Genomic DNA, 14,282 nt, shown 5'->3' with positions numbered 1-14,282 from the left:
TTGTGTCTTGACTACACAATATTGACGCGCTAACCGCGCTCATTATACCTGGGGGCTTCTTATACAGAAGCTTAATATAACTATTTTCTGGGCTCTATGCCCCACACATGTGTTATTCTTCCACATGTACCTTTTTTCGCCAATATATGCATCGATATGACTTAAGTTTTGGCCAAGCTGGGTTGCCTGGCTCTTGTGTTTATGCCCTACGTTCCCGTTAATTCGGCTAGGGCATAAGGGGAGCACCTCTGCGATTGTTATTGCCGGGTCAGCCGGATGTGTACCTCAGACTGGGTGAAGCCGAAAGCTAGCGTTCTTAAGGGAATACTCGGTCGGTGAACAAAAGATGACTTTTATTTATTTTAATACATGCCCCCAGACGTTTATAGCCTGCGTCTCTTTTCGCAGTTCGGACATGCACATTAGGGCATGCGTACCCAGGGAAAGGAACCCTTAACGGAACTATTCTCCCTGGAAGATGTTTCTTACTATCCATGTAATATAACATAGCTAGTTGGGTACTTGTCTGTTCAAGCACTTATGACCCCTACGCCACGCGTACCCCGGTTTTTACATAACTGAGCGGGTATTCGGATACACTCCGGACTATCGGGTCCAGAGGTCGAAGCGAAAAGGTCTGCCATGATAAATGATTTACAATCCGGCTAGGGACAATATATGTCACTTGAAGTACACAGTCACTTAGACTGACTAAATTCTTCTTCTATACCATCCAACAGGCTGTCTAGCCTACAATCCTGTTGGGAATACTTTGCGGCTAATTCTACTTGGTCATACACCAAACTGACGGGGATCTCTTTCCCATCAGGCCCCACAGGTCTGACCTCGGCCATGTGGTTAGGGTCAGCCTTGGTATACCGCGTCTTCACCATGGCCCAGGCTTCCCTTGCACCTTGTCGGCAGGCTGATATCTTCCATAATCGGAAGCACCGCCGCGCTCCCTTGAGCTTCTCTACAAGCTCCCCCCATGCCTCCTGGCAGGGAGACAGATGGCCACAAGGCTTGGGCAATGCCCCGCATCACCTGCCGAACTTGTTCGTGCAGTTGTGAGAGCTCTGGCAGAAGATCACCCACAAACCCGGGCATCTCCTCCTCGGGACGACCCGTCAGCATACCTGCAGATATAAATCTGTTAGCCGGTTTCTTCGCCGAACTCTTTAAAAGTTCGTTCAAGCACTTACTGAAAATGCCGCGTCGAAGCCTCTTATTCTCCTTTACGGAGTCAGCAAGCTGGGCCCGAACATCTTTCAGTTCACGCCCAGCTGGATATTGGCATCTTGGAGATTGTTTTTCTCCTGCCTAACCTTTTTAAGCACGCGCTCACCAGCCTTTAGCTGTCGTTGGGCATGCGGCTCATTCCCTATCACGACCTCCGGATTCACTCCGGAGTCATCTGCAGAATCTATTGTTAGATTTGCATGCATGCCGCATACTATCTGGTACCTGTCATTCTTTGCAATAGAGACAAGTGTTACCAGAGGGGGCCTTCTCGGACTCCTTCAGCGCGGCAACTGCGGCCCGTAGCTGGGCTTTGCACTCTTCCAACTCTTGAGACAAGTGGGTATTCTTCTCTGTAAGAACCTGCACAAATAATGATCCTTAAATCAGTTGTGTCAACTGTTTCAAGTCTCAGGGGCTACTGATATACATAATTATTAGATTTCCTCACCCGTATATCCTTTACATACTGGTCCGTGGCTCTGGCAAGACCATTTTGAGCAGCTCGAATGTTACGCGTCTCCTGAATTGAAGGCATCGAACGCCTCTTGGGAGAAACAAGCGTCACGAAGTACGGCCCGGCGACGCCTGTGATTCATGGCGCTCTCCACTTCGGAATTTGTAGCAGATAGCCTATCCGCATCCTCTGTAGGAGGAACATCCGGCGTTCGCCCCATATTAGCGTCCACCTCCATGTCCGGCTCTGGAGCCCGACTGGTGGAGGCATGACCGGCAGCCTCTCCGGATATAGTCCGGCGAGTGTTTTTCCTACTAGGAAACATGGACGTTATTATATTTTAAAAGACGACAACCACGGAGCGGGGTTTTGTTTCATACCTCTACAACGGCGTCTCAGTCCTGACCGCCTTCCTTTTAAGCCTACCCGGCTTCGGTGCCCCTTGTTGGTGAGTCACTGCGGGTTCGGCATGGCGTCCCGGGGGCCTTCCCTGTAAGACACCATATGTGTGTGGTAGGTGAAGTGCAGAAAAGGGGATCCTTCTCAGAAGTTGGGACTCCGGTTTTACTTACATGCGATGCAGGGAGTAGTCCAGGATAATCGGCTATGATGGCCACCATGGCATCATCGCAGCTCAATTGATAGAATGTCCTGTCGATCAGCTCCACAAATATGTCCAGATCCTCTTCGAGTCCGGGATTGAGGGCCCGGTCAGGGTCCCCCGGTTGTGGAGGCGGACTGTGGACCTCCCTTACAGCTTTTCGCAGTTCCTGCCATGAAATGGCAAGGTAAATACTTATGACGAAGAATGCGGGAAGGTTGGGAGTAAAAAGTGACAGCTCACCCAGCTTGGAGGGTTGTACATGGAGAATCCATCCCGTGGCTTAATGCGGATGAACTCCTCTTCCTCTCCTTTGTACAAATCGGACAGGATTTTTGCTAGAGCAGCGACTGAGTCCGGTCCCTTACGACCGCAGCGGGTGGCATCATCTTCTCCGTTAAAGTGCCACATGGGATGCCCCCGATATTGATGTGGCTGTACCCCCCGCATTATACATATTGACATAACCTCGATTATTGTCAGTCCTGATTGAGCCAACATTTTTATCCGGCCCATCAGGTAAAGGACTTCTCCGTTATCTTCCTCCTGGGGGCTCCGAGGGCGCCAGCAGCGGCGTTTCTTCAGGGGAGCATTGTCGAACTCAGGAAGGCCCATCCGAATAGGGTCTGGAAGTGGGAGTCCTCCATATAAAACCACTCCGAAGGCCAGTCCTCGGATGTCTTCTTCGGAGTACCGGACAGGTATCCGGTCCCGGCGATGAGCCATATTTCGGCTCTGCCCACTTGGTATATTGACCCCTCCTGTGTACGAGGTACGAGGTAGAATAGCCTCTTCCATAGATCGAAATGAGCTTCGCAGCCCAGAAACAGCTCGCAAAGGGCGACATAACCAGTGATGTGTAATATGGAGGCGGGAGTGAAATTATGCAGCTGGAGGCCATAGAACTCCAGGAGCCCGCGGAGGAACGGATGAATTGGAAATCCAAGCCCTCTTAATAAGTAAGGGACAAGGCATACCCGCTCCGCCATGGATGGGTTGGGAAAGATCTCTGCTTGCTCCCCGCCATTATAGGTGGCGAGCCCGGCTCGAACGGGGACCATATACGCTGGGGGGAGAAATCCCTGGGTCTGTAACTCTACTAATTGGCTGTGGGGGACGGAACACTTCTTCCAATTGCCGGGCTTAGGGCTACGGGAGCGAGAGGAGGAGCTGCGACGACCGGCCATGTTGGAATGGATTTTTTTCGGGCGCGCTCTGATGGATACTCGCTGTGGGAGGATGGTGTGATCTGGATCTGAGAATCCCCGTCTCTTTAATAGATGATTTACCCACATGGCTAGGGTGGCAAATGTAAAAATGCCCCAACTTCTCGCATTCGCTCGACGCGTGGAGGATATCCATTATTAGGCGCGGAAGCCAAGGAGTGCAACATTTATGGGAAGCCGGACACTACTCAACAGGTATTCAGAATTTGGAGAAAGAACTCGCCTTGCAATGCCAAAGACAATCTGCGTGCCGGACTCATCGCCATTGAAGCCTGGTTCGGGGGCTACTGAGGGAGTCCTGGATGAGGGGGTCCTCGGACAGCCGGACTATATCCTTCTGTCGGACTGGTGGACCATGAAGATACATGACTCAAGACTTCGTCCCATGTCCGGATGGGACTCTCCTTGGCGTGGAAGGCAAGCTTGGTGATGCGGATATGTAGATCTCCTCCCTTGTAACCGACTCTATGTAACCCTAGCCCCCTCCGGTGTCTATATAAACCGGAGGGTTTAGTCCGTAGGACAACAACAATCAGACCATAGGCTAGCTTCTAGGGTTTAGCCTCTACGATCTCGTGGTAGATCAACTCTTGTAATACTCATATCATCAAGATCAATCAAGCAGGAAGTAGGGTATTACCTCCATCAAGAGGCCCGAACCTGGGTAAACATCGTGTCCCCCGCCTCCTGTTACCATCCGCCTTAGACGCACAGTTCGGGACCCCCTACCCGAGATCCGCCGGTTTTGACACCGACAATGGGCCCTCAGGGACATGGCCCTGAACGATCTAGCCTCGGTGGATGCTGCCCTCGCGCCCGTGCCAACTCTCATCCCCGAGCTCATGCCAGGGACCATCCCCGTGGCATTGACGGGCTGGTTGCCGAGCACCATCGCAGCGCTGGAAGCCGCGGGCGTTAGCGAGGTCCAGCGGACCTGCGCAAGCTCGTGTATGTGCCAGCGCCCTACATGGACTCGTGCATGCCCCTGCACCCATTGCAGTGTCGGTCCCTGTGCACTTGCCTGCACCCACCGTGCTCGTGCCCGTGCGCGCGCCTGCACCCGCCGTGCTGTCCCTCAGCATCATGAGACGCCGCCGTCAACCGCTGCCTCACAGCGCCACGAGTCGCCATCCCCCCGCCTCGCCCAACGATCACGCGATGACCAGATCTTTGATTTGCAAATCCATAACATCATGTGCTGGCTTGAAGACTTGAACAATGACATCCGGGAGGACGACAACTCCGGCGTAGCACGCTGCCTCCGCAATTAGTTTTTTTAATATTGTATCTTGATTGTATGAATATAAAGTCACAGTTTGACCAGATGAAATCTATGGTTCAAACAAACTTGCATTTTCTCTCTGAATATGTAGACTTATCAAAGTAAAAAATAAAAAAATATCAATTTTTTTCTAAATAAAACACTCATTGCAAACGATTCAGATAGAATATCTGTATGCAAAACAAGAGCTATGGTTCCTTCGCCACTAAGCCAAGGTAAAATTTGATGGGCGGGATTTGTGCATCTCTTCATCGCAAACATTTCATATTGAACACCCGTGCGCAAAGCGAGAGCTATGGTTCCCGCGTGCAGGATTTATACATCTCTTCCTCATAGACGATTTTGTATGATGACCCGTGCGCAACCACGTACAGATATTTGGTAAAATTTGCATATGTCATATTGGGTATATTGCCATTTGTCAAATTCGAAACATGAGCACTTTTTAATCTAGTAACATTGCATTTTTCAACCTTGTAACACTGCCATTTGTTAAATTTTGCAGCTAAAAATCACTAGAACTGTCTAATTTAGCAACGGAAATTCAGTAAGCATAGATTGCATTCATAGATTAAGCAGTCATTCTTTATATAAACAGTTCAATTTGACAGCTGAACGGAACAAACTTTTCCCCAATTGTTGCCAACCACGCACTAAAATAGTTAGTTCAACTATATATACCAGCTAATTTTAAGTACATAGTATAGTTCAACCATATCTATAGTCAGATGGATTGAACAAAATAGCGCCTAAATACTACTATGGAGGGTCTTTGTACTACTTCCAGCAGCCTCTCCACTGTCGAGCACGCTCAGTAAGCGGCAGGGTAGGAGGAGTCTACTGACGAGCTGGGGGAGTGGAATCCAGTGCCTGCCGCTGAGGCACCTTGAGCGACACCCAGCTCGAATGCCCTCTATCGCTCCTGACGATTCCTCTCGAAGCGACATGACTCCTCGTAGTTCTCCGCATTATGAGCCACAGTAGCGACTTCTACTGCGGCCATGGTGGCGGTAACTCTTTGCGTGCTCGACTAGGCGCTCATCCTCCTCCCGTAGGAACTCGGTGTAGCGCTCAAGGCCACTAACGCAAATGCAAGCCTCCACCTCCCGCCTTCGGCTCGCGGTGGTGGAGCGGATGATGGCCCCGTCCGTCGGCAGTGGGGTGGCGGCCACGACGGCCACCTCTCGCCTTTGGGCCACGGTAGTGGAGGGGGCGATGGCCCCGGCGGCCGACGATGGGGTGGCGGCAACGACAGCCAGCAATAGCTGCCGTTGGGCAGCCATGGCAAAGCGTGTGGTGGGTGTTGTGTGCACACCCAACAGGGCGCCACGCGCAGTACATGCTGTCGGGGACTGTGCCGCCGTCATGGTGTAGCCTCCCAGTTGGAGTTGTCCTCTGATGGCGGCGGAGTGGATGAGCGATGATGATGGACCATTGCCATTGGCGATTGTGGGAGACGCAGACAAGATAAGCTACGGGGAGGGAAGGGAAAATGCGATGCGGACTCGCCGGCCATGAGTTTTTATATAGTAGGCCGGTAAGAATTGGTGTTTTGGGGGGTTTTCGCCGAGCCGGCCTGGAAGCTTGCACGGTTGCACGCGGGAATCTGCGCGGTTGCGCGGCAACGGGTTCGCCGGAAATTCATTGGCGCCTCTTCGAGCCAATGTGTGGCGAAAAGAAACGCATGTGCGGTGCTCAAGCTTGCACTCAAAGCCTTCGGCGTCAGCGTGGTGACAAGACATGCGAGAGGAGGACGAAATGACACATACAAATACGGATAATATAAAAATATTTGCGATTTAATTACCTAGCACACGGTCGTTCTCTACGCAGCGTCGCAAACGATTTTTCGCCCACGATGACATGTGGAATGCGACGCAGTTTCACATCACGATGCCGGCTTGCAACCGCCGGCCGGCTTGTAGACGGTCATTCCCTGCGTGCTCAACTGCTCTATGCGTGTAGTTGCTCGCGGTTGATGCAATCGCTGCATGCTCTGCTCGCATCCCTCTGTGCGGTCTGCGAGCATTTGGGACCAGTGCATGGTCACATACGTTCGGGGTGCCATATGCACGCAGTTGCGCCGGGCGCGGCGCCACGATGTAGTTACCCGCTGCAAAAACTGTGTGCCGAGAATCTAGGCCGTCTGGCCCCCATTTATTCCCGCGGCCATTTATCTTAAGCTCTCGCGCCCCACGACACAATAAGCACATCCACGGTGACACATACAGAGAAGATATCTATCGGCTCCAATGGCGCTCCCAATGGCTGACGATGACAGGCGGAAGTTCACCACGCGTCACATATTGGACACCCATGTGAGGGGTAAGGACCTACCGGTGGTGTACACGAATGAGATGGTCTTGGTGGAGAGCTCCATCCACACTATGGAGCGGTTACTTGATGAGAAAAAGTACCAAGTGGTCGGCTTCGACCTCGAGTTCACTGGCGATCGTGTCAGGTATGATCAAAAGGCTGCTGTCGCCCAATTGTGTGTGCACCATCACATTCTCGTCTACCACTACTCCCTGGCCATAAGGCCTTGCGAGTGTTTCTCCAGGTTTACCAATAGCCTGACTATAGGTTCTCTATGGTGGACAGCGAGAATGATCAGAAGGTACTCGAGACTTCGGGCTTGGCCTGCTAGAAGCTTGTCGACATCCAAGGCTAGTATAGGGTCTGGGGCAGCACGAAGAACAAGGACTCCCTGGTTGACCTCACCTCGATCATTATCGACTCCTACAATAGGAAGATGAAGGATGAGAGCAAGAAGAACAAGACCGCCTGGCACAGTGCCTGGGTGCAGAGACTGGATGAAGAGCACGTCAAGTATGTGGCCAAAGACGTGTACACAAGCTACGAGATGTATAGCTGGATCGTTGACATGATGAAGGAATACGAAGTTCCTTCGTCCTGCCCCAGGCGAGGGATCGAGCTACAGAGCAGCGGCAGCAGTGTCACAAGAAGTAGATAATTAGATGATCATTTCTCCTAATTTAGTATGCATGTAATTGTTTATTGAGGTGTGTGTGAATGTTGTGTATAGTCACTTATATAATTGGATGTTTAATTTGGTTATGCAATCAGGTTCCTTATAAGTATATATGTTGTTCTTCTGTAGACAGAGCATAGATGTTGTGCAGACAGAGCAAATCACATCGCACATGGACTAACTATGGAACCCCTTGGTGATGATTCCATCAATCACTGACAATTGTATACCAACAACCATTTGCCCACAACACACACGGCTTATTAGCAGGAATCATGTGTATTATTATCGGTGTTCCCACACAATTCTAATTACAGACCTATTTGCCGCATATCACACACATGTTGTTAAGATGAATCGTTTTGCTTATTTTGGCTCATCGCAAACAGTTCCTTTGAGTGCACAGTGTCCGTCTATCGCACACATGTTGATCTGCCTGACCGTTTCCGTTGTTTTGGCTCATCGCAAACAGTTCATCCGAGTGAATTGTATGCCGTCTAGCGCACATACCTTCATCTGGCTAACCGTTTATGTTGTTTTGGCTCATCGCAAACAGTTCATCCGAGTGAACTATATGCCGTCTAACGCACACACCTTGATTTGGCTGACAATTTATGTTGTCTTGGATCATCGCAAACAGTTTGTACGGATCAAAATATGCCGCGTATTGCACACGCGACTCTAATCTGAATCATGCTTGATGTCTCCGCAATCGCACACAGTTCATTTTATTGGTGACAGTTTTGTTACGATACCGTTTGCCATTCATGCATCACACATAGTTTGGTTGATTGGTCGCCTACACATGTGTCGCGTTAGGACCATCCTACAGTAGTGAAGTCTGAAGGGTTGTTGGTCGAGGATATGGAGAAAAACCAAACATTCGCAGAAGAGCACTCTGATCTCGAGTCACAAATGGAAGTGGTAAGCAAGAATCATGATTTTCTCTTAGCTGACTATGAGAAGCTGACTTAGGATTACCTGAAATGGAAATGGGAACTCGAGCCGCTGAGAGAGGCTCATGATGATTTACTGGTGCAAAATTCTCTTCTCTCCCAACAACTAAAGGATCAGCCTGAGGTGTTCATACCACCTTGCTTAACATGCCTTGAACACGACAATGATGAATCAAATGCTAAATCTTCTAGTTCCGCCAAAAGAAATGCTTCTACTATTGATGTGGTTCCTAACCCCTCACCTGAAGATACCATAATAATCTGATGAAAATGTTAGGTTGAAGAAACTTCTTCAAATAGGAATGTTCGAGAGCCTCAAGGGGCATCAAACTCTCTGCAACGTTCTGAAGAAATCCATTCTTCACAAAAATCCTAGGAAGGAAGGTAATGTTCTGTAAAAATCAAACTCTCTAAAAAAAATTGTAAGGTTCCGCAATGTCTATTGTATTCTATCATTTCCACAATTTATATCCCTCAATATATGTCATGGAAACTTTAAAACAAGCAAACAAAGAAAACAAAACAAAATGTGTCAGAAACAGAATAGTACATAAAGATATAATTTATGAAATGGAATATGCTAACAATTTTTAATTCAACACTATGTAAAATTTTCATGATTTTATCGCGTTCCAGCAGAGAACTAAAATTCAGATATTGGGCGCAAAAGTTTCTCTTTCTGCACATAACCTAATAAACAAGAATTTGCAACATTTCAAAGGTCTAACTTGGCACTTTATTTAAATAAAAGACACAAACACAATTACTACAGTAGCAATAATCATGTGGACTCATTGAAAACAAAATAAAATAAAGGATCTATTGGGTTGTCTCCCAACAATCGCTATTGCTTAATGCCCTCTAGCTAGGCATAATGCAATCTATCAAGTTTTATCAAATGAAGGATTGATATTAATCATGTCATTCCTAAAATGTTCAAAGATACTTCCAATCTTATGTTTACCCATTTTGCTTTCTCTATTCTCATTAAACATTCTTATCAAGTGGTCAAGTTTACCATTAATGGCTTCTACTACTGCTTTATGGATACGATAGTTTTCAATTGTTTGTTCCATTATATCATACTTCTTGATTTGAGTGACCATATTACTATTCAACTTATTCGTAATATTATATAACCCCTTAAAAATGCTTCCATACTAATCTTAATTGCATTAAGTAATTCAGTATATTGATAACTTACTAAAACTGTGGGTTGAATTGCTTCCATTTTAGGTGTTCCTAGCAAGTTTTAAAGCATTTCAAAAGAGTCAAAAACATTGTTCCCAATAAAGTCTCCTTAAAATATCAAATCTAGAACATGTCTACGGCGAAGTGATAAACCGATAGAAAAGCTTTTGAGTAAAATTCTAATGTGGCATTTGAGCAATTTTTCCATGAATCTCAAGAATTCTATACCAAGCCTCTTTTAAGGATTCGTCATTCAACTGTTTGACTGATGATTTTTGAACCCTTCTCAAGGAGTAAGGTAGGGGGAGTAGACATAGTGGCAAAACAAGCAATAATAGCAAAGCAAGTTTTTTTTTTTGGTATTTTGGAAACTTTTGGCAAGCAAAGAAAAGGCAAATAGATATTAAATGGAAATTGAGCAAGAAAATAAAACAAATAAATAAAAGGGTTTGTGCGAAGGCACCTGATTTAATAGAACCAGACTCTCCATCAACGGTGCCAGAAATTCTTCTGCTACTCCATGTACGAGTTGTTGGATTTCCCCGAAGAGGAACGATGATGTAGCACATCAGCAAAAGTATTTCCCTTAGTTAAGAACTAAGGTTTAATCAAACCAGTAGGAGTCTACAAGCTAACAAGATAAGCAGCAGCTGCACACAAACAAAAAAAATGCTTGCACCCAACTTGGCAAGGGGGTTGTCAACTCCCTCGTCTTGCTAGTTGCAAGTTAAAACTAAATAGTGATAGATAATGATATGGAAAATGGTTAAATAAATAAAGGTAAACAAAGGAGCAATAGAGCAACACATGTATTAATAGAGACTGGACCCTGGGGGGCCACAGGTTCAGTAGTGGCATCTCTGTTGAAAGGAGGTAGTGGCATGATAAACAAATTACCGTTGGCAATTGACAGATAAGCAACATTCATAACTATGGCCATTCATGGCATAATCTCGTATAGGCATAATGTCTGTGACAAGTAGACCATAATCCAACTGCATCGACTACTATTACTCCACCTTAAGACTACTATCCAGCATGCATCTAAAAGTATTAAATTTAATGAAAAATAGAGTAACACGATAAGCAAGATCACATGATGTAGACCGAAAGAAATCTAGCAATAAGATCAATATCCGTCATTTTATCCTTAGTAGCAACAGGACATCACGTGCCTTCTCCCCATTCTATCGCTGGAATATAGATCACCGTGAGGTTGAACCCACTACTATGCACCACTCCCTCTAAAGAATTACACATCTATCTTAGCCAGAGAAGACAAATAATTTAGGAAGCATACATAGCTACTCAATCATACAACAAAGAAACTTCAAGAGTCAATTATATTCAATGAACAATTTGATCACAAATCCACAAATCATCGGAGCCCAACAAACATTCCACAAGAATTACATTAGGTTGATCTAAGAGGAGATCATTGTATTGAAGACCAAAAAGAGAGAGAAGAAGCAATGTAGCTACTACTATGGACCCGTAGGATCTGAATGAACTACTCACACATCATCATGGAGGAAGCAAGGTTGATGAAGAGGCCTCCCGTGGTGGCTTCCCCCTCTGGCAGAGCACCGAACAGGACTCGAGATGGGATCACTCCGAAATAGAGGCTTGCAACGACGATAAAATTCTTTCGGGTTCACTTATGAGGGTTTAGGAATTTTTGGGAATTTATAGGTCAGGAATTAGGTTAGACGGAGGCTCAGGGGCCCCACATGGGCAGGTGGCGCGACCACTCCCCCTAGCCATGCCATGTGGCTATGTGGCTGCCTCGTGGGTCCCCTCGACCTTTCTCGAAACTTCTAGGGTCCTTCTTTGTTCAGAAAAATAGTCAGAAATTGGCATCATAATTGGACCTTCCTAGATATGGATTTTTCACGAAAACAAAAACAAGCAAAAAACAGAAACGAACACTGGGCACTAAATTAATAAGTTAGTCTAGAAAAATAATATAAAATGATATAAAAATCATATAAAAATGGTAATATAATAGCCTTTAAGAATTAAAAATTATAGATACATTGGAGACATATCAACCACCAACCCACCTAGTCATCCCATCTGATCGCAATGGTGTGCTCCAACTGTCCACTGTTAGACAATCACAAGTCAGAAGATTGCATCTGGGATGGGTACTTCTTGGACGACAGGGACTGCTTCGCACATTGTCCCTCAATGACACAAACTGACATCCAACTTCCAAAACTAGTGGGTTTCAGAGGGTATCGTAGCTTTAGAGCATCGCATCATCGAGGATGAGCTCGGAACGAAGTAGTTGTGCTTGCGCAGGGACTGCAGAGACCCGCCTTCGACGCAATTATTGCCAGGAAAAAGCTGGGATGGTCTCACTAATAGCCACACCTTCTCCACCACGACGACAGAGAGAGATAAAGGAGAGAATACTTCCATCTTCACCACATTGAGTCGCCACTCCAGCTTATCAGGGGAGCTCTGGCCCGATCCTCCACCAGCAGTTGTCATCCTACATGGACAACAGACCAAGGAGGTGGGAGGCGGCCACCAAGCGCTGCTCATGAGCTCCGGCGTTGTCCTCGGGTGCGGCATAAAGCCATCCGCCACAAGAGAAACAACTACCTTAAAGAAGATTCCACAACTACTATATACAAAGGATATCCGAGCTCATCAACCATCACGTCTTAGACTGGCTCCGCTGTCGGAGAAGATTTGGGTTCGGGCCGAGCGCGGAAACTTCGTGTCGACTCTCAACAGAGGCAGCAAGGGGAAGACGCGCGAGCGAGTCTTGCTATGTTTGTTTTCCTATTGAATATAGTACAAATGAACCAGTCTACAAAAAGTGGAGGAACACATATGAATTGTTTTTCTATGGTATTAATATTCATACATTTGGTTCAAAGGAGCAGGGCCAAGAAAAAATGGAGGATTTTTTTCTTTATCATCAATTTCAAAAACCTAGAAAATTTAACATCCACCTGGACCTTATTTTCAAATTTCTATTCATGAAGAATTGGACTAAGTCTGCTAGTTGTATAATAAAATTCCAACTATTCATTTTCACGCGCTTTTGACTTTAATATGACGAAGTTTATTATGATTCATGTGTTTAATCAATGCATGTGAACCAACCAATCAAGTTGACACAATTCTTGTATTTACCAATTCTTTGTTTTAGAGTGCATTTCCTATCATATTCCTATGTTTATTCTATTAATGTGTTTTAAAAATCCCACAAATCAGAGAATCCCTCAAAATTTCTATGAATATCCTTTGAAACAAAGAGGCCTAAAGTTTTTAGTTCCTTTGTGGCACATGCAGCTAAATACCAAGAGAACTCAAGTTCAAAATTAACTTGTGTTGTTCTAATAGTTGCGTCCCACCTTCGTTACACTTAGGTCGAATTCTCTCCACAAATAATTAATTATATACATAATATGAATTCATACTCAAGATGCATCATGTGAAGCCGAATTTCCAACAAAATAGATCAGCTATCAAAGCTCCTTCAAGAAATGAGTTTAATCCTCTATATCTAGGAAAAACAACAAGGTTTCTAGCTAGGTGAAAGGCGATGAGATGGTAGGCCTCTTTGATTCAAACGATTTTTATACAATATTTGGAGCATTGCAAGCCACTTATGTTGGTCATTTGATTCGTAGGAATGAATCTATAGGAACTTTTTGTAAAGAATAAGTTGTACTACATTTCATAGGAATTCTAGCATGCACTCCAACCTATAAAAAAGCTTTATTTTTCCTATGATACAATCAAACAAACTCAATGCCTATGGGATTCGGATGTGCATGCCATTTCAATACTACATTTTCCTATTCCTGCGTTTTTACGGGCCAGTTGAGAAAGAGAATTCTTATACTACAAACACTATAAGATGCTACCTTGCTACAACCACTTTTCTTTTTAAGAAAAGGACAAATTTAGATGTGAACAGTGTCTTAAATTTGGTATTTTGTTTGTGTCTGTTTTGACACTATTCCTAGTTGGATCGTCCTTTCTCTGCTCCTTGTTTAGTACTACAAATATGGGGTTTAGATTTTTTGTGGTATTATACAGTACATACATGTAATATTTTCTAATGTTTTATAGGTGTAGCTGCGCCTTTATTTTTTTATTGGAAAACACACCATCACACATCACACGTATGCACTCACATGACGTCTATCGAAGACCCGGTTGTAGACTTGTAGTCCAGAGCTTTAAGATTGGCGAGATCACCATAAACGTCGCGGTATCAACAGAAACGCCGTCTCCAAGTGAAACAAGAATCCGTAATATATAACAAGGCACCAAAGTGTCAAATCTAATGTTTGATCCGTGATGGATTGGGGA

This window comes from Aegilops tauschii, chromosome 4 (assembly GCF_002575655.3).
Source record: "Aegilops tauschii subsp. strangulata cultivar AL8/78 chromosome 4, Aet v6.0, whole genome shotgun sequence".
Taxonomy (NCBI): domain Eukaryota; kingdom Viridiplantae; phylum Streptophyta; class Magnoliopsida; order Poales; family Poaceae; genus Aegilops; species Aegilops tauschii.
Note: the sequence above shows the minus strand (reverse complement) of the source record.